Source organism: Sciurus vulgaris, assembly GCF_902686455.1.
Source record: "Sciurus vulgaris genome assembly, chromosome: 6".
Lineage (NCBI taxonomy): Eukaryota > Metazoa > Chordata > Mammalia > Rodentia > Sciuridae > Sciurus > Sciurus vulgaris.
The window spans coordinates 128016331-128034933 of record NC_136466.1 but is presented as its reverse complement, the minus strand read 5'-3'; the positions used below and the strand labels follow the sequence as shown (position 1 = coordinate 128034933).

The window sequence follows — 18603 nt, the reverse complement described above, 5'->3', positions numbered from 1 at the left end:
AAGACAACTTGAATTCTCAGCTCTGAAATAAGGTCTTATTTGATAGTGAAAAAGTTGTCAAAGGAGAGCAATGTTCTTTTTTGGCCATTTTTTATTGAAACATATTCTTTATACATCTTTATGATTTATATTATAATATTATACATGTCTACAATGTGTAATAATCAAATCAGGATTAAAAAGCACTTCCATTTCTTCAAACATTAATCATTTTTGTGTTAGGAATTTCATACTCTTCTAGTCATTTTTAAATACATAACAGATTGTTTTAACCAGTATTACTCTAGTTGGCTATAGAAAATCAGAACTAATTCCTCCTGTGTTTTGGTGCCTCTAACTAACTTCATTCTGTGTCCTTCCAGTCTCTAATGAACACTTTCTACTCCATTCTGTGAAATTCATTTTTTGTTTCCACAAATGTAAACATGAAGTATTTGTCTTTCTGTATCTGGGTTATTTCACTTAACATAATAACCTCCATTTCCATCCATGTTGTTGCAAATGACAGGATTCCACTGTTTTTATGGCTGAATAATATTTCAGTGTGTGTTTATGCCACATTTTCTTTATCCATTCATCCACTGATGGGCATCAGGGTTGATTCCTTATTTTAGCTATTGTGGTAGTGTTGCAGTAAATGTGAGTGCAGGTATTCCTTTGGTAGCATATCATCTTTGGATGAATACCCATTGCCAGAGCATATGGTATTCTATTTTTAGTTTTTAAGAATTCTCCAGCCCGCTCGCGCGCGCTCTCTCTCTCTCTCTCTCTCTCTTTCTCTCTTTCTCACATACACACACACACACACACACACACACACACACACACACACTGCAGCCTTCTGCACATCCTTCCACCATGATGTTCTGCCTCACTTCAGCCATCTAGCAATGGAGTTGGCCATCTAAGGATGGAGACCTATGAAAATGGGTGATAGCCTTTAGGAAAGCCAGGAGCACTGGAGGACGTTTTCAAAGCAGCACCTTAGGCTATGAGTGAACCAGCAGAGAAACTGGCATCATCCTGGACTGAATTGTTTATGAAACAGCCTTATTCTTCACCTCCTTCTGACCTGGTCACGTTTTCTCTCTGCAGACCAAAGGCTTGGACTCAGGCTTGCTATTTGAGGGTCAGGCAAACTCACCTTCGCCAGACTCCAGACTCCAACCTCTGTTTTCCAGCTGACTCCAACAAAATGCAGATTCTCGACTCCAGGAGGATCCCACCAGGCATCTAATTTTCACCCAGGAATAGTTCAAACTCCCTGAGTCAATGTGCCTGATAATGTTATACATTTACATCTCATTATTTTATACTAAAAACAAACAACATTCCTTCATAGAAATTAGTCATTCTTGAGTGAGTAATACTGCAAAGATCTCAGGGAGCACTGCCTTTAAGGATTTTGTCAGTCTGAATGTCAGAGTAGTTGTCACTGGCTTATGAAATGCAATCACAATTTGCCAATAAACTCTTCAATGCATGCAAAAAAAAAAGAATTCTCCATACCGTTTTCCATAATGACTATACTAATTTATATTTCTACAAACAGTGTGTAAGAATTTTTCTTTCCTCGCATCCTTGACCCCCTTTGTTATTTCTTGTCTTTTTGATGATAGTCATTCTGAGGTGAGATGATATTTCATTGTAGTTTTGATTTGCATTTCCCGGATGACTTGTGATATTGAGCATGTTTTCACATGATTGTTAGCCATGTATGTGTCTTCTTTTGACACGTGTCTGTTCAGATCCTTGGCTCATTTTTTAAAATATTTTTTAGTTGTTGATGGACCTTTATTTTATTCACTTATTTATATGTGGTGCTGAAAATCAAACACAGTGCCTCACACGTGCCAGGCAAGTGCTCTACCACTGAGCCACAACCCCAGACCCTTAGCCCATTTTTAATTGGATGATTTCATTTGAAGAACAGTTTTGTTTTGAATGTTCTTAAGTTGACACAGTCTCATCACTTCACATTTGCCCTTTTATGTCAGAGACATCTAAACCCAAAGGAAATGACCTTTCTTGTGAAACAAATAAGTAATCATACCACAGATTAAGTTTTGTTTTCCAGTAATAAAACATCAAAATCTTCAGCACCACAGCAAAGAAGGAAAGAGAGAGAGATAAAGAACCACATCCTGGTTGTTAATTGTGTTTTACTAAAATCTATACCTGAAACCGAATGCTCTCTATAGTGTGGATAACAGAAACATTGAAAATGCCTTTTCCTTTCTTTCCCTATGATCATCTCTCTTCTTCTACTTCCTGGAGGTAAGATATATTTTCATATGCTTTTTAGTTTCACTCAGGAGAAAGTACGTATCTGTATTGGTTTAATTTATGCTCTATAAAAAGGAAAAATAAATCATAACTTCCAACCATTCTAATGCAACCATTTGTCTTTGCTGTCTAAAAATCACTTCGACTTTTTAAGAAAATGTATCCTATGTATTATAGCAAAAATATGAAAAAGTTAACTGTATCTGGTAGCTCTCATAAATCCATGTCAGATCTACAGAGCAAAGTCTTTAAGAAAAATTGATGAAGCCATTACATTGGGTATGAATAGTTTACTTATTAACTGGACCTCCCAATCATACAAATACAATTACATGGTCATAGCTATCAAATAAACATTAAAACATTTTATTTCAAGATTTGTTTGTAGATATGTCCATTTCTAGCAGAGAAGCAGCATCCATGAAGAAAAACATCAGTATAAAATTATCTACTAAAATATGTGTGTTAATGTTTAATAAAACTCACAATTAAAAATGGTAATATTCTAATATTAGTAATATTCTTTTTGATTTTCATATATTAATTAATCTAATCCTCTTAAGTATTGTTATCAGTCCTATTTTACCTACAAGGAAACTAAGACCAGGGAGGTTAAATAAATGTGCTAATGTTACCAGCTAGCAATTAGTAGGGCTGGGATTTGAACTCAGAATTCACATTCTTTTTTTTTTTTTTTTTTTTTTTTTAGAATTCACATTCTTAACCACATACTATGATATAGTTCAGTGAACCTTCAGAACTGGGATTCCTAATGTGGGATCTATAATTCATTCAAAGCCATGCTTAGGCATTGAAAATTCTGAGTCTCCACAATGAATGCAAATACTTACTTGCATATGTGTATTTTATTTTATCAGATTCTCACAACCTGTATTAAAATGAAAAAAAAAAAAAAAAGAGCCACTACTTTAAGAGACAGTGCTTCACAAGGGAGAAAAATGTGGTGGATTTTGCACTATATACAAGTGGGTTAGAACACCACTTTGCCATCACTAGCTATATGAACTTGGGATAGTTAATTGCCCTGTCTAAACTTCATCTTTTTTATCTACATGAAAATAATAACACCCACTTTCCATTGTAGTAAGTATTATAGCAAGTGTCTAACACTAAGGGGTGTCTGGCATATCTTAGATGTCTTCATTATTATCATTACCATAGTTGCTGATTTTTTTATTTTAATATAACTTAGTAAACTATCATTCCAAATAATAACCTTGCCCTGGAATAGTGAGATTTTAAGGCCAATAACACAGTGTCCAGCCTGAGACTGAGACATTGCTGTCCCTAGAGGGAAATGACAAGCTATGAATGTCAGGATAAGAGGGTTCCTTCCCATTCTGCCCTATGTGATACTGGGTCTTTAATCCTTTGGTTTCTTGATGTTTAAGAAATTCCTGGATGAGCCAGGCAAGGTGGTGCAAGGCTATAATCCCAGCACTAGGGAAGCTGAAGCAGGAGGACAGAAAGTTCAAAGTCAGCCTCAGCAGTTTAGCAAGACCCTAAGCAACTTAGCAAGACCCTGTCTCAAAATAAAACGTAAAAAGGGCTGGGGATGTGGCTTAATGGTTAAGTGCCACTGGGGGTTTGATCCAAAGAAAGAAAGAGAGAGAGAGGGAGAGAGAAAGGGAGAGGGGGAGAGAGAGAGAGAGAGAGGGAGGGAGGGAGGGAGGGAGGGAGGGAGGAGGAAAGAAAGAAAAGAAAGGTCCATTGACAACTAAAATATATTTTAAAAAAAACAAAAAGAACAAAAAAAGCAAAACAGAAAAAAGGGACTGGGAATGTGGCTCAGGGGTTAAGCACTCCTGGGTTCAATACCCAGTTTAAAAAAGAGAGAGAGATAGAAAGGAGATAAATATTACATTAAAGGTGCTTGAATTATTAAGGTACAATTTAAACTGGAGCTTAAAAACAAAAATCACTTTGCTAATAGTTAAAATGTTAAAAACTTGCTGTATTACATAAGGCAAGTCTATCCCTCAAAAGCATCTAAACATGATGAATTATTAAATTCAGTTTAATGTTTCTTGGGCATGATCTGCTTCATTCTCATAATCTCTGACCATGATAACTTTTATTTACATCACACCTAACTTGAAATTTCCTCTAGTTCCACCTGCTGAAGTTTTAAATCACTTTCCAATCTCCTTCAGGGGATAAACAGTTCTCATAAAGACCTCACAACCTCCCTGCCAACAGCATTTTCTAAGCCCTGCAGCTGCCCCAGGGACCCTCTCCAGGCACTTTGAGCATTGCCATTCTTTGTGTATTCGTCCACAGCTTTGTTCTTTGCATGTTTCTACTACCAAAGCTCTTCAACGGCAAGTAGAACGTTTCATTTATCTTCGCACCATTTTAACAGTAGTTACTCAACAACTGTTGTGGAATAATTGCACAGAAAAAATTGAGTGTGAAAATTGCTTAGAAAGGAGGTCCAAGAGTGAATCCTGCCTGGATTAAAAGTGCAGGAGGAAGTGCAGTTAATGAATATGCTATTTGTCTTTCCCTGTTGGTGGCATTCATACACATCTGTTCTTTAGCTACAACATACATCTTATGAACCTACCCCTTAGTTTTAGTTCATCTGCCTTGCCCCAATTTCTGCCTATATAATAGCAAAAAGGGAAAAATTATAAATGTAAGTAAAAGTCATTAAAAACTTACAGCCTTAGTACGAATAAATGGACCATTGTTGGCAGTGCAGATTCAGATTGCTCAGGGAGCTAGACCTACATGGAGCTCAGGAAACCAACACAGTGCTTCAGTTTCTTTATGGACTGATTGTCCCAAAGGACACTTTTTCTTTTTTCAGGTATTAAGATGCAAAGGTGCCTTTACTTACACAAGTACATGTTTTACTAATATGGAATTTTTTAAATCTGCAACGGTCCAAGGAAGTTCTCAATATCTTGGACTCTGAATCAGGGAGTAGAAAGTTAGTTCTCATGCTACTGAGGATCAGAAAGGTCGAGTTTGGGGGCCACAGCCAAGTTATGGATGCCCTACCCAACCCCTTCTAGTCCCTTCCTTCCCTCTAACCTCGGGCCACATGGTCATCTGGTGTCCACACCATGTATCAAGTGGCTCTCATGTGAAATTCCCTTTGCCGATAATGGCGGCAGAAAGGGCAAAAACAGTATAAATCATTGCTTTCCTAGACTTAGTCACAGCCTTATAAAGCCCATAACTACTCTGAGGACCACCTGCATCAGAATCACCTGGAGTGCTTATTAAAAATGCCAACCTAGAAGCCCTTCAATAGATGATTGGATAAAGAAACTGTGGTATATACACATAATGGAATATTACTCAGCCTTAAAGGAGAATAAAATTATGGCATTTGCAGGTAAATGAATGGAATTGGAGAACATCATGCTAAGCAAAATAAGCCAATCCCAGAAAACCAAAGGTCAAATGTTTTCTCTGATATGTGAATACTGATCCACAATGGGGAAGAAGGCAAGGGAAGAATGGAGGAACTTTGGATTGGGCAGAGGGGAGTGTCGAGAGGGGAGGGGGCATGGGAGTAGAAAAGATAGTGGAATGAGGCAGACATCATTACCCTTGGTACATATATGTTAAAACTCTACATCATGTACAACCAGAGAAATGAAAAGTTGTGCTCCATTCTTATGCAATGAATTGAAATGCATTCTACTGTCATGTATAACTAATTATAATAAATAAATAAATAAATAAAAATGCATGTTCCAGCTGGAAGTGATGATGCACATCTGTAATCCCAGCAGCTGAGGCAGGAGAATCACAAGTTCAAAGCTAGCCTCAGCAATTTAGCCAGGCTCTAAACAACTTAGGAAGACTCTATCTCAAAATATAAAAACAATAAACAGGACTGGGGATGTGGCTCAGTGGTTGGGCACCCTTGGGTTCAAACCCCAGTACCAAGAAAAAAAAGAAAAAGAAAAGGAGGAAAACATGAAATGCAGGTTTCCTGTTACTAAACCAAACTCTCTGGGGATAGGTCTAAATAATCTAGATTTTATGAAATATTCAATTATTATTACACTAACGTTTGAGAACATAATATGGAAAAAGGAACATTTCTATATGTTTACCATTTTTACCCTAACATGACAGAGATCAATTTGAATATGTGGCAGCAAAAATAATTTAAAAGTCTAACATAATAGGAACATATGCTATAATAAAATTAACCCCAAAACCAAGTGCAATACTCAGTTTACAAACACTGTCGCACATGAAGTGCTGTGGGGAACATAATCACAGAGCAGAGTGCTGCAGAAAAAAGCACCTTCCACCACCACCTGGATTGCTTGGTCCTCTTAGGAGAGGACCAAGTGCATGTCTATGAACTCGCACGGAATCTGTTCCTTATGGCCAAGTTTTCTCAGGATAAGGATGACCGTGCAAGGTAACATTTCACTCTGGATCACTCTTTCAGTTTTTCTGAACCCTGCCAGGGAATCATAGGAGGAAATGAAGTATCACCTCATGCAAGATGCTATGTGACTCTAATCAAAGGGTTGGAAATCTGTGCAGGGGCTTTGATCAAAGAGAGCTGGGTGCTGATAGCTGCTCACTGTGATCTGTAAATAATCTCAGTCCCTCTCATCCTCAAGCTGATGTGGAGAAGTGGCAATGACTGTCAAGTCCAAAACCAAAATTACATTAGGATGGAGAAGAAAGCAGGCAAGCACATTCAGTGTTATGTCTTATTCTGATATTTAACTCTGAGCAAAAGCCAGAATCTATAGAATAAGAATGAAATGCCTGACCATTTTCTCATATTATGTTATTTTAAAATTATAAATAACAGCATTATTAAACTATTTTAAATAGGAAAGGTTTAAAAAAAAAACACTCAATCTCATCAACCCCACACAATTACTGTCAGTATTTTGCTATATTTTGTCCCAGACTTTTTTCATTAGCATAATTTACAAGGTTGAACAAATTAAATGCCATCTACGATTACAGCTGGTTTACTTACTATTATGTCATTGGTATTCATCCCTTGGTGTTATGACATTTACAGTGATCCATACGAAATTACTGCTATTTGACTGTTCAACTTTAAGAAAACAGTAATTTCCTATATTTTTCCTAGTCATAATTGGAAAGGCAGAGTAGTGTTCATCATGTGGATATGCTGCTGTTTTCTTAATCAGTACCTGTTATTGGTACTGATTAAGTACCAATAACCAATACCTGTCATTAAGTACCAGTAACCAGTGCCTGTCACTTCCCTCTTCAATCCTACACAAATTCCATGAACAAAAAAGAAGGCAGGAAGGTTTCAAGATGGCGGCCTAGAGGGTGGCTGCATTTCATGTTGCTCCAGGACTCAGGATTCAAAAGAGGAGATATTGAGAGACTTGGGACCAACTCAAAGCAGCCGGGTGAGTCTCTCCCGTTGGGGAGGCGTCCCGGATGGGGTGGTAGCCCCGGAACGCAGGGAACTTTGTGAAGTAGAGCTGCCGGCGAGACACCCTCCCCCCGCTGGAGCAGTGAACTCGGACAACTGGGAGCGTCATAGAGGAGGCCGCTCAGCACAGCGCTGGGACTCGTAGCAACCACTGGGGCTCCGGTGGCTGCCCAGGGGAGGAGCGGCGAGGAGAGCTGTGTGGACTCAGAACACCGGGGCCTGCCCTGAGGAGGAGGAGCGTGGCCGCTTGGATTTGGAGTGACTATACCAGACCTACAGGCGGTTGCCAGAGGAGAAGCTGCGCGGCGAGCTGTTTGGACTTACAGCGACCACTTCTGAACACCGGACCTGCCCTGAGGACGAGGAGGAGGAGGAGCGCGGCTGCTTGGATTCGGAGTGACTATACCAGAGCTACAGGCGGTTGCTGGAGGAGAAGCCACGCAGTGAGCTGTTTGGACTCTGAGCGACTGCTTCTGAACACTGGGGCCTGCCCTGAGGACGAAGAGGAGGAGGAGCGCGGCCGATTGGATTCGGAGTGGTTATACCAGAGCAACAGCCAGAGGAGGGGCTGCGTGGCGAGCTGTTTAGACTCAGACCACTTCTGAACACCGGGGCCTACCCGGAGGAGTAGGAGGAGGAGGAGGAGGAACGCAGCGGGTCGTTTGGACTCGCAGTGACTGCATTACAGCTCCATGCGGCTGCTCAGAGGAGGAGGCGATTGGTGAGTTGTTTGGACTTAAAGCGACCGCTCCTGAACACAGGGGGGCTGCCTGGAGGAGAAGCCCGGTGGGTCGCTTGGTCTCGAGTGGCCGCACCAGAGCTCCGGTCGGTTGCCCAGAGGACCCGTGCAGCGGGTCACGTGGATTCAGAGCCACTCAGAGTGACTGCTCCTGAACACCTGGGGGGTTACCTGGAGGAGGAGGAGGAACAGGGAGGGTCATTTCGACTCGGAGTGATTGATTGCCCCGGGCTACGGGTGGTTGGTGGGAGGAGGAGGCACGCAGTGAGTTGCTTGGACTCCTAGTGACCGCACCGGAATACTGGGCGACTGTCTGGAGGAAGAGGCGTGTGGCGGGTCTCTGGGACTCAGAGCGATTGTACGGGGCCCCAGGTGGCCGCTCAGAGGAGGGGCCGCATAGCCCGGCGATTAGGTGCAGAGCAGGGTCCCAGGATCTAGGAGGCTTCTTGGTGGAAGAGCCCCACAGAGACACACTAAGGGGCTGAGCGAAGGTTCCAGGACTGCGGGCAGATTCTCTGAGGAGGGGCAGCCTAAGGAGACTCGTCTGCGAATGGTGAGGCTCCCAGGCCCAGGAGGTAGGGCCGGCCCCTGGGAACTTTGCAGAGGAAGGCAACCCAGCCCAGGCGGTAGCTGTAAATTGAGGGGAACCTCTAGGAGCGAACTGAAGAGCGAGACCTCCCCACCGGGTGAGTCTTCCCTGCCGGGTGAGGTTTCCCCACAAGGACGGTAAAACCAGAGACTCAGGCCCAAACAGGCCTTGCCTCAGCCCGCAGCCTAGTTCCCCTTTGGATGACCATTGGTCAACAACTGGAGGCACCTCTGCCCACTAGCAGGGAATATACACCACCGGAAGGCCACCACTCCTAGAGAGGCAACTTCCTTGTGGAGCACCGCATTATCAACTTCCTCCAAGACTTCAGCCTACTGAAGGCTAAGAGGGGATATATATAGAAATCTTCAGGGACATTGTAAGTCAATAGAGGAAATCTGCAATATCTCAGTGGTCCACTGATACCTGAACAATATGAGAAAACAAGGAAAGAAAATGCTGCAAACAAATCTAGATGTTACATCAATAAAACCCAATGACAGCATGGCAGAAGAAATGACAGAAAAGGAGTTCAGAATGTACATAATTAAAATGATCAGGGAAGCAAACGATGAGATGAAAGAACAAATGCACGCACTGAATGATGAGATGAAAGAGCAAATGCAGGCATTGAATGATCGCACCAATCGACAGTTAAAAGAGCAAATACAGGAAGCAAAAGATCATTTCAATAAAGAGTTAGAGATATTGAAAAAAAACCAAACAGAAATCCTTGACATGAAGGAAACAATAAACCAAATTAAGAACTCCATAGAAAGCATATCCAGTAGGATAGAACACCTGGAAGACAGAACCTCAGACATTGAAGACAAAATATTTAACCTTGAAAACAAAGTTGAACAAACAGAGAAGATGGTAAGAAATCATGAACAGAATCTACAAGAACTATGGGATATCATGAAAAGGCCTAATTTAAGAATTATTGGGATTGAGGAAGGCTTAGAGAAACAAACCAAAGGAATGAACAATCTATTCAATGAAATAATATCAGAAAATTTCCCAAATCTGAAGAATGAAATGGAAAAGCAAGTTCAAGAGGCTTATAGGACTCCAAATACACAAAATTACAACAGACCCACACCAAGGCACATTATAATGAAAATGCCTAACATACAAAATAAAGACAGAATTTTAAAGGCTGTGAGAGAAAAGAACCAAATTACATTCAGGGGGAAACCAATACGGATATCAGCAGATTTTTCAATCCACACCCTAAAAGCTAGAAGGGCCTGGAACAACATTTTTCAAGCCCTGAAAGAAAATGGATGCCAACCAAGAATCTTATACCCAGCAAAACTTACCTTCAAATTTGACGATGAAATAAAATCCTTCCATGATAAACAAAAGCTAAAAGAATTTACAAAAAGAAAGCCAGCATTACAGAACATTCTCAGCAAAATATTCCATGAGGAAGAGATGAAAAACAAAGAAGCAAATCAGCAAAGGGAGGAATTATCCTAAAGGAATTGTCAAATAAAGGAGGAAACAAGTTGTGTCAAACAAATAAATAAATAAAATTTAAAAAATGAACCAAATGACCGGGAAACCAAATCATATCTCTATAATAACCCTGAATATTAATGGCCTGAACTCATCAATCAAAAGACATAGACTGGCAGATTGGATCAAAAAGAAAGATCCAACAATATGTTGCCTGCAAGAGACTCACCTCATAGAAAAAGATACCCATAGACTAAAGGTGAAAGGATGGGGAAAAACATACCATGCACATGGACTCAGCAAAAAAGCTGGAGTATCCATCCTCATTTCCGATAATGTGGACTTCAAGCCAAAGTTAGACAGAAGGGATAAAGAAGGTCATTTCATACTGCTTAAGGGAAGCATAAATCAGCAAGATATAACAATCATAAACCTCTATGCCCCAAACAGTGGCTCATCCATGTATGTCAAACAAATCCTTCTCAATTTCAGAAACCAAATAGACCATAACACAATAATACTAGGTGATTTTAACACGCCTCTCTCACCACTGGACAGATCTTCCAGACAAAAATTGAACAAAGAAACCATAGATCTCAATAACACAATCAATAATTTAGACTTAACGGACATTTATAGAATATACCATCCAACCAAGAGCGAATACACCTTCTTCTCAGCAGCACATGGATCCTTCTCTAAAATAGACCATATATTATGCCACAAAGCTAATGTTAGCAAATACAAGAAGATAGAGACACTACCATGTATTCTATCAGATCATAATGGATTGAAGTTAGAAATAAATGAAAGAGTAAAACACAGAAACTATTCCAACATCTGGAGATTAAACAATATGCTATTATATGATGAATGGATAACAGAAGATATTAGGAAGGAAATTAAAAAATTCTTAGAGGTAAATGAGAACAAAGAAACATCATATCAAAATCTCTGGGACACTATGAAAGCAGTACTTAGAGGGAAATTTATTTTATGGAGCGCATTTAATCAAAGAAGTAAAACTCAACAAATAAACGACCTCACACTACAGCTCAAAGCCCTAGAAAAAGAAGAACAGAACAGCACCAAAAGTAGTAGAAGACAGGAAATAGTTAAACTCAGAGCTGAAATCAATGAAATTGAAACAAAACAAACAATACAAAAAATTGACAAAATAAATAGTTGGTTCTTCGAAAAAATAAACAAAATTGATAAACCTTTAGCCACACTAACAAAGAGAAGACGAGAGAAAACCCAAATCACTAAAATTCGGAATGAACAAGGAAATACCACAACAGACATGATTGAAATACAAAACATAATTAGAAGCTATTTTGAAAATCTATACTCCAACAAAATAGAAAATTTCGAAGACATCAACAGGTTTCTAGAGACATATGAATTGCCTAAACTGAACGAGGAGGACATACACAATTTAAATAGACCAATTTCAAGTACTGAAATAGAAGAAGTCATCAAAAGCCTACCAACAAAGAAAAGTCCAGGACCAGATGGGTTCTCAGTCGAGTTCTACAAAACCTTTAAAGAAGAGCTCATTCCAATACTTCTCAAAGTATTCCATAAAATAGAAGAGGAGGGAACCCTCTCAAACTCATTCTATGAAGCCAATATCACACTGATACCTAAACCTTACAGAGACTCATCAAGGAAAGAAAATTTCAGACCAATATCCTTAATGAACATCGACGCAAAAATTCTCAACAAAATTTTAGCAAATCGCATACAAAAACATATTAAAAAGATAGTGCACCATGATCAAGTGGGTTTCATCCCAGGGATGCAAGATTGGTTCAACATCAGGAAATCAATAAATGTCATTCACCATATCAATAGACTTAAAGTCAAGAATCACATGATTATTTCAATAGATGCAGAAAAAGCATTTGATAAAATACAGCACCCCTTCATGCTCAAAACACTAGAAAAAATAGGGATAGTGGGAACATTCCTTAACATTGTAAAGGCCATTTATGCTAAGCTCATGGCTAATATCATTCTAAATGGTGAAAAACTGAAAGCATTCCCCCTAAAAACTGGAACAAGGCAGGGATGCCCTCTTTCACCACTTCTATTCAACATCGTTCTTGAGACTCTAGCCACAGCAATTAGACAAACCAAAGAAATTAAAGGGATACGAATTGGAAAAGAAGAACTCAAACTATCCCTGTTCACTGATGACATGATTATATATTTAGAGGAACCTGGAAATTCCACCAGAAAACTCTTAGAACTCATAAGTGAATTTAGTAAAGTAGCAGGTTACAAGATCAGTGCTCATAAATCCAACGCATTTTTATACATAAGTGATGAATCTTCAGAAAGAGAAATTAGGAAAACTACCCCATTCACAATAGCCTCGAAAAAAATAAAATACTTGGGAATCAATCTCACAAAAGAGGTGAAAGACCTCTACAATGAGAACTATACAACACTAAAGAAAGAAATTAAAGAACACCTTAGAAGATGGAAAGATCTTCCATGTTCTTGGATAGGAAGAATTAATATTGTCAAAATGGCCAAACTACCTAAAGTGCTCTACAAATTCAATGCGATTTCAATTAAAATCCCAATGATGTACCTTACAGAAATAGAGCAAGCAATTATGAAATTCATCTGGAAGAATAAGAAACCCAGAATAGCTAAAGCAATCCTTAGCAGGAAGAGTGAAACAGGGGGTATTGCAATACCAGATCTTCAACTCTACTACAAAGCAATAGTAACAAAAACGGCATGGTATTGGTACCAAAATAGAAAGGTAGATCAATGGTACAGAATAGAGGACACGGACACAAACCCAAATAAATACAATTTTCTCATACTAGACAAAGGGGCCAAAAATATGCAATGGAGAAAAGATAGCCTCTTCAACAAATGGTGCTGGGAGAATTGGAAATCCATATGCAACAGAATGAAACTGAACCCATATCTCTCACCATGCACGAAACTAAACTCAAAATGGATTAAGGACCTTGGAATCAGACCACAGACCCTGCAGATTATAGAAGAAAATGTAGGTCCAGATCTTCAACATGTCGGCTTAGGACCAGACTTCCTTAACAGGACTCCCATAGCACAAGAAATAAAAGCAAGAATCAATAACTGGGATAGATTCAAACTAAAAAGCTTTCTCTCAGCAAAGGAAACTATCAGCAATGCGAAGAAAGAGCCTACAGAGTGGGAGAATATCTTTGCCAATCATACTTCAGATAGAGCACTAATCTCCAGAATCTATAAAGAACTCAAAAAACTCTACTCCAAGAATTCAAATAATCCAGTCGACAAATGGGCTAAGGAAATGAATAGACACTTCACAGAAGATCTACAAGCAATCAACAAACATATGGGAAAATGTTCAACATCTGTAGTAATAAGAGAAATGCAAATCAAAACCACCCTAAGATTCCATCTCACCTCAATTCGAATGGCAATTATCAAGAATACGAGCAACAACAGGTGTTGGCGAGGATGTGGGGAGAAAGGTACACTCATACATTGCTGGTGGGGCTGCAAATTAGTGCAGCCACTCTGGAAAGCAGTGTGGAGATTCCTTAGAAAACTTGGAATGGACCCTCCATTTGACCCAGCTATCCCACTCCTTGGCCTATACCCAAAGGACTTAAAATCAGCATACTACAGAGATACAGCCACATCAATGTTCATAGCTGCTCAATTCACAATAGCCAGACTGTGGAACCAACCTAGATGCCCTTCAATTGATGAGTGGATAAAGAAACTGTGGTATATATACACAATGGAATATTACTCAGCCATAAAGAATGATAAAATGATGGCATTTGCAGGCAAATGGATGAAATTGGAGAATATCATGCTAAGTGAGATAAGCCAATCTCAAAAAGCCAAAGGACGAATGATATCGCTAATAAGTGGATGATGACACATAATGGGGGGAGGGAAGCGTTAGTGTTAGGTTTAGAGTTAGGGTTAGGGAGGGGGACAAGAATGGAGGAAGGAAGGACTGTATAGAGGGAAAAGAGGGGTGGGAGGGGTGGGGGGAAGGGAAAAAATAACAGAATGAATCAAACAACATTACTCTATGTAAATTTATGATTACACAAATGGTATGCCTTTACGCCATGTACGGAGAAACAACATGTATCCCATTTGTTTACAATAAAAAATAATAATAAAATAAAAAAAAGAAAAATAATTATAAACATAAAAAAAAAGACGGCAGGGGGTTGGGGCAATAAGAAAGAACAGAAGTACTTTGGCTTAGACTAAGGGGAAAGAAGGGAAGAGAGGGGTAATGGGAATAGGAAAGACAGTAGAATGAATCGGAGATTGCTATCCTATGTGCATATATGATTGCACAACCAACATAATTCTATATCATGTACAACCAGAAGAATGAGTAGTAATATTCCACATATATATAATATGTCAAAATACATTCTACTGTCATGTATAACCAAATTTTAAAAATATTTTTTTAAAAAAGCACTAGTAACGCACCCAGAGTCAAACAGCTTTATATGTACTGATGCTAGCAAGGGCACAATCCCCTCAGAAACTGTTGGGGGTGGGTACTCAGTAAAAGATTGTGAGAAGGGGCTTAGCATAGGATTTGAGCTTGTGTCTAGCAATCTGGGGGAAGGTTCAAGGAAGTAGCAGTTTTCTCTGAACTTCAGGGTCTCAGCAAGTGGGACTATTCTATGATTATGCATCTCAATAAATCTTACTTATCCAGGAGGCAAAAAGAACAGAAGAAAGCTAACGCTGTAATTGGTAAAGATGCAATAGTCATGAATTTCAACCGAGAGTGGCGTTTGGTCATTTTTATGATGTGGACAATGATGTCATTTCTGCCCATAACTCAACTATGACAGCTTTTTTTTTTTCCTCCTATTTTTCTTAGGGTCACCTTGTTTGATAGTGACGATCTGTGAGTGGTTATGAGCAATCAGAAAAGCAGAGATCCAGTTCTGAGTGTTTATCTCTTCCTCAGGAGATAAATAGTAATCAGAACTTCCCCTGAAGGCACTCAAATCTAGAGGGAAAGAGAGACTAATGAATCACCTGCTCTGATCTGATGATTCTGATGGCATTTTCATCAGCAGTGATATAGTTAGAGGGCTCTATGGGGGTATCTGGAGAGAGCAGGGGGTCAGAGAAACTTCCTAGGCAGCCAGGAAAAAGGGGAAGAGGGCCTTCGAGGCAGGAAGAACAGCATTATAAGTGGGGTCAATTGGAAGAAGAGGAGAGAAAAGGGAGTCAAACTTTTGAGAAAAGGGAGTTAGTAGAATATAGACCACAAAGCCAAGCCTTGAAAACCTTGGTAAGAGTCTGAAAGTTATGGGGAAGGAAATGGGAAGGTGTTTCAAGCAGGGCAGTGACATGGTCAGTCTTGTTAAAATAATTGTTCTGGCTGCTGTGCAGAAATTGGAACCAAAGACAGCCCTGGAAGATGCAGCGTGGTTAGCCGGGGGCTGTGCACCCTCATCCTCAGGATCATAGAGGGCACTGGGCTCGTGCACCTCTGACAAAACTTCCACATTCCTTGCCCCCAGTCCTGACAGCCTAGCCCTCCTCGCTACCTGCCTGGAGACCATCAGACCTGGCCTCGCCCTAGGGCCTCTGCTCCTCCTCTATTGCCCCCCAGATGCTAACTCCCACCAGGCTTCTTGGCTAGCAAAGACAGCTTCCTCCCCTCCCACAACTGGTGTCAATCCTGCTGCATTTTTACCCAAGTATTTAATACCCTCTGTTAGAGTTTAGGCCGTGTTGTTCCTCTGCCTCTGTCACTGGAGCATAAGCAGCTCCATCTCCTGTCTGTTTTCTAGCTGGAAGGTAAAGCAACCCTGAGCAAAGCTGTGGGAATACTTCAGCTACCCAAGAGAAGACATCAATCCCCACACCAAGTGTCATGTGGCAGGATGGGGAAGCACCAAAAAAGACTCTTGCAAAATTTCACATGTCTTGAGAGATGTCAATGTCACCGTGACAGACCGGAAAATATGCAGTGATGCAGAGCACTATAATTTCAAACCAGTTATTCAAAACAGCATGATCTGTGCTGGTGGTAGCAAAGGTGAAGATGATTCATGTGAAGTAAGTAAATTAATGATTTTTACCAGGAAATAAAAGGGTAAAAGACTGCCTAGGAAGGATGAGGGAGACAGTTGTTACTACCTTTAATGTACAAGGCCTGAGGACTGTGGTTTGGCACTGGTTTGGTAGTGTGCTCCTTTGGTGCATTGTGAAACCCTCTGCTTAGAGGGTGTTCCCTGCTTACTAATCATCACTTTCAGTATATGGTTTAACCACCTCTGTGGATGTTCTCCAGCCATTCCAGTAATAATCATGACAGGGAACATTTTTTTCTCCTAGGGAACAGTTCAGGTGAAAGAGCAAAGAACTATACCAAATTCGATAACACTTTTGTTATGTCACTTAATTCTCACATAACACCATAAGATAGGCACTAATATCATCTGTGATTTAAGATGAAGAAACAGGAGTAGAAAGTTACTTAACTTCCCCAAGTTAAATAGCCCAGCTATCAGAGGAGCTGCACCTGGACTTGACCAAGGTTGTCCATCTCCTGGCTCCTGCTCTGTCCTGCCTCTCACTGTGCCAAGAACAGACGTGACCCATGTTTCAACCTATTTAGAACTCACCATTCACAAGTGCTTGTCATGTCAGAAAGAATATGTAAATGGGAGCTAACAAATCTCCAGACAATTCCTAAAAATTGTCTAAAATATCACAAGTACTCTCTGTCTGAGCTGGCTTAGCTAGTGCCCTCCTCAGAACAGGAAGTAGTTGAGGCTCCAACTCAAGCCTCCTAGTAGCTTCAGATTCCTTCTCCAGACATCTGTTGACCAAGAAAAAAGGATATGCGTTAACTGAAGGAAACACTTATTTTTCACCACTAAAGGATTCCTTTGTTTTTCTTTCTTGGTTTTACTGATGAAAATGAGTTTGCCCATCTCCAGAAATGCCTTCTTCAAAAGGAAAAATGATTGGGTAAAATAAGTATATTTATGTTAATTGATGCTGAGGACAGGCAGGTAATAAGAGATTTAAATTAGGTTTAAATAGGAAAGAGAAATAGAAGGTATGGGTGAAGTGTGAATGAATGAATAAAATAAATACCTACCTCAGAAAAGCACTTGCATTTAATACATGACTTTCTGTTTCAGGGGGATTCTGGAAGTCCTCTGATACGCAATAACATTTTCAGCAGTGTCACTTCCTTTGGGAAATGTGATAACCCCAAGAAACCTGGTGTCTACAATTCTCCTTAAAAACAAATATCTCAACTGAATAAGGAAAACCATTGCAGGAGTCATATGACGTAGCTTCTTCAAATCAGACACCTGAGGTGGCCTCCAGGAGACTCCAAGCAAAGGGGGCTAAGCCAACTTGACCTGTCCCAAGAAGCACTGCCAACTTTGTGCACAAATTATAATCTGTCTGAACAGCCACTGATGAAAGAAGTGACTTCCTGCCGTCGCTCCTATATGCTTTGCTGAAACTGCATCTTCTTCACACTTATTCTCTTTCCATAGCAAAAAACATACCCTTGGGGAAAAGTTCCTCTATTCAGGAACTCTGCTTTACTCAAACTTTGAGGGCTATCACTATTGTGTTTGCCGTTGAAAAGAATCTGATTCCAGAAAAAGTCAGAATATACTTCCACTTTCCAAAATATCTGTGACCCTTAGAATTTATAGTTTGAGATTCTATTCCATATGAAAGAATGGAAGAGAGGGAGGGGATTTTTATTTCTTACTATATACTTCTATATATTTAAACTTTTTATGGAAAATTCTAAATATAAGACAATGAGAAAGATTCAGTGTATGTTTAAGATATTTGAAAAACGTGAAGTTTCAGGCTAGCATTAGTTCAGGGAAATTGCATCATTTATTCATTACAGATAGACTAAAGTTTCATCTGCCAGTAGATCTCAGTTTATTCAACCTGTAGAAGTGCATTGTGTCTTGCGTCTACACGTGAACACCACACTTTGTTCTGTTATTCTTAGTAAATTGATACACAGCAAAGAAAACTGACTTCTATTACCATCTAACATTTGTACCTCGTCTTTTC

At 39.8% G+C, this 18603-nt stretch overlaps 1 pseudogene across 1 annotated transcript; it reads left to right on the top strand.

Moving 5' to 3' along the window:
- Positions 1–2188: 2188 nt before the first annotated feature.
- On the top strand, positions 2189–17844 carry LOC306664355 (granzyme A-like; annotated as a pseudogene). Its single transcript has 5 exons — positions 2189–2277; positions 6731–6877; positions 15236–15317; positions 16329–16596; positions 17691–17844. The product of its transcript is annotated as a granzyme A-like (transcript).
- Positions 17845–18603: the final 759 nt, after the last annotated feature.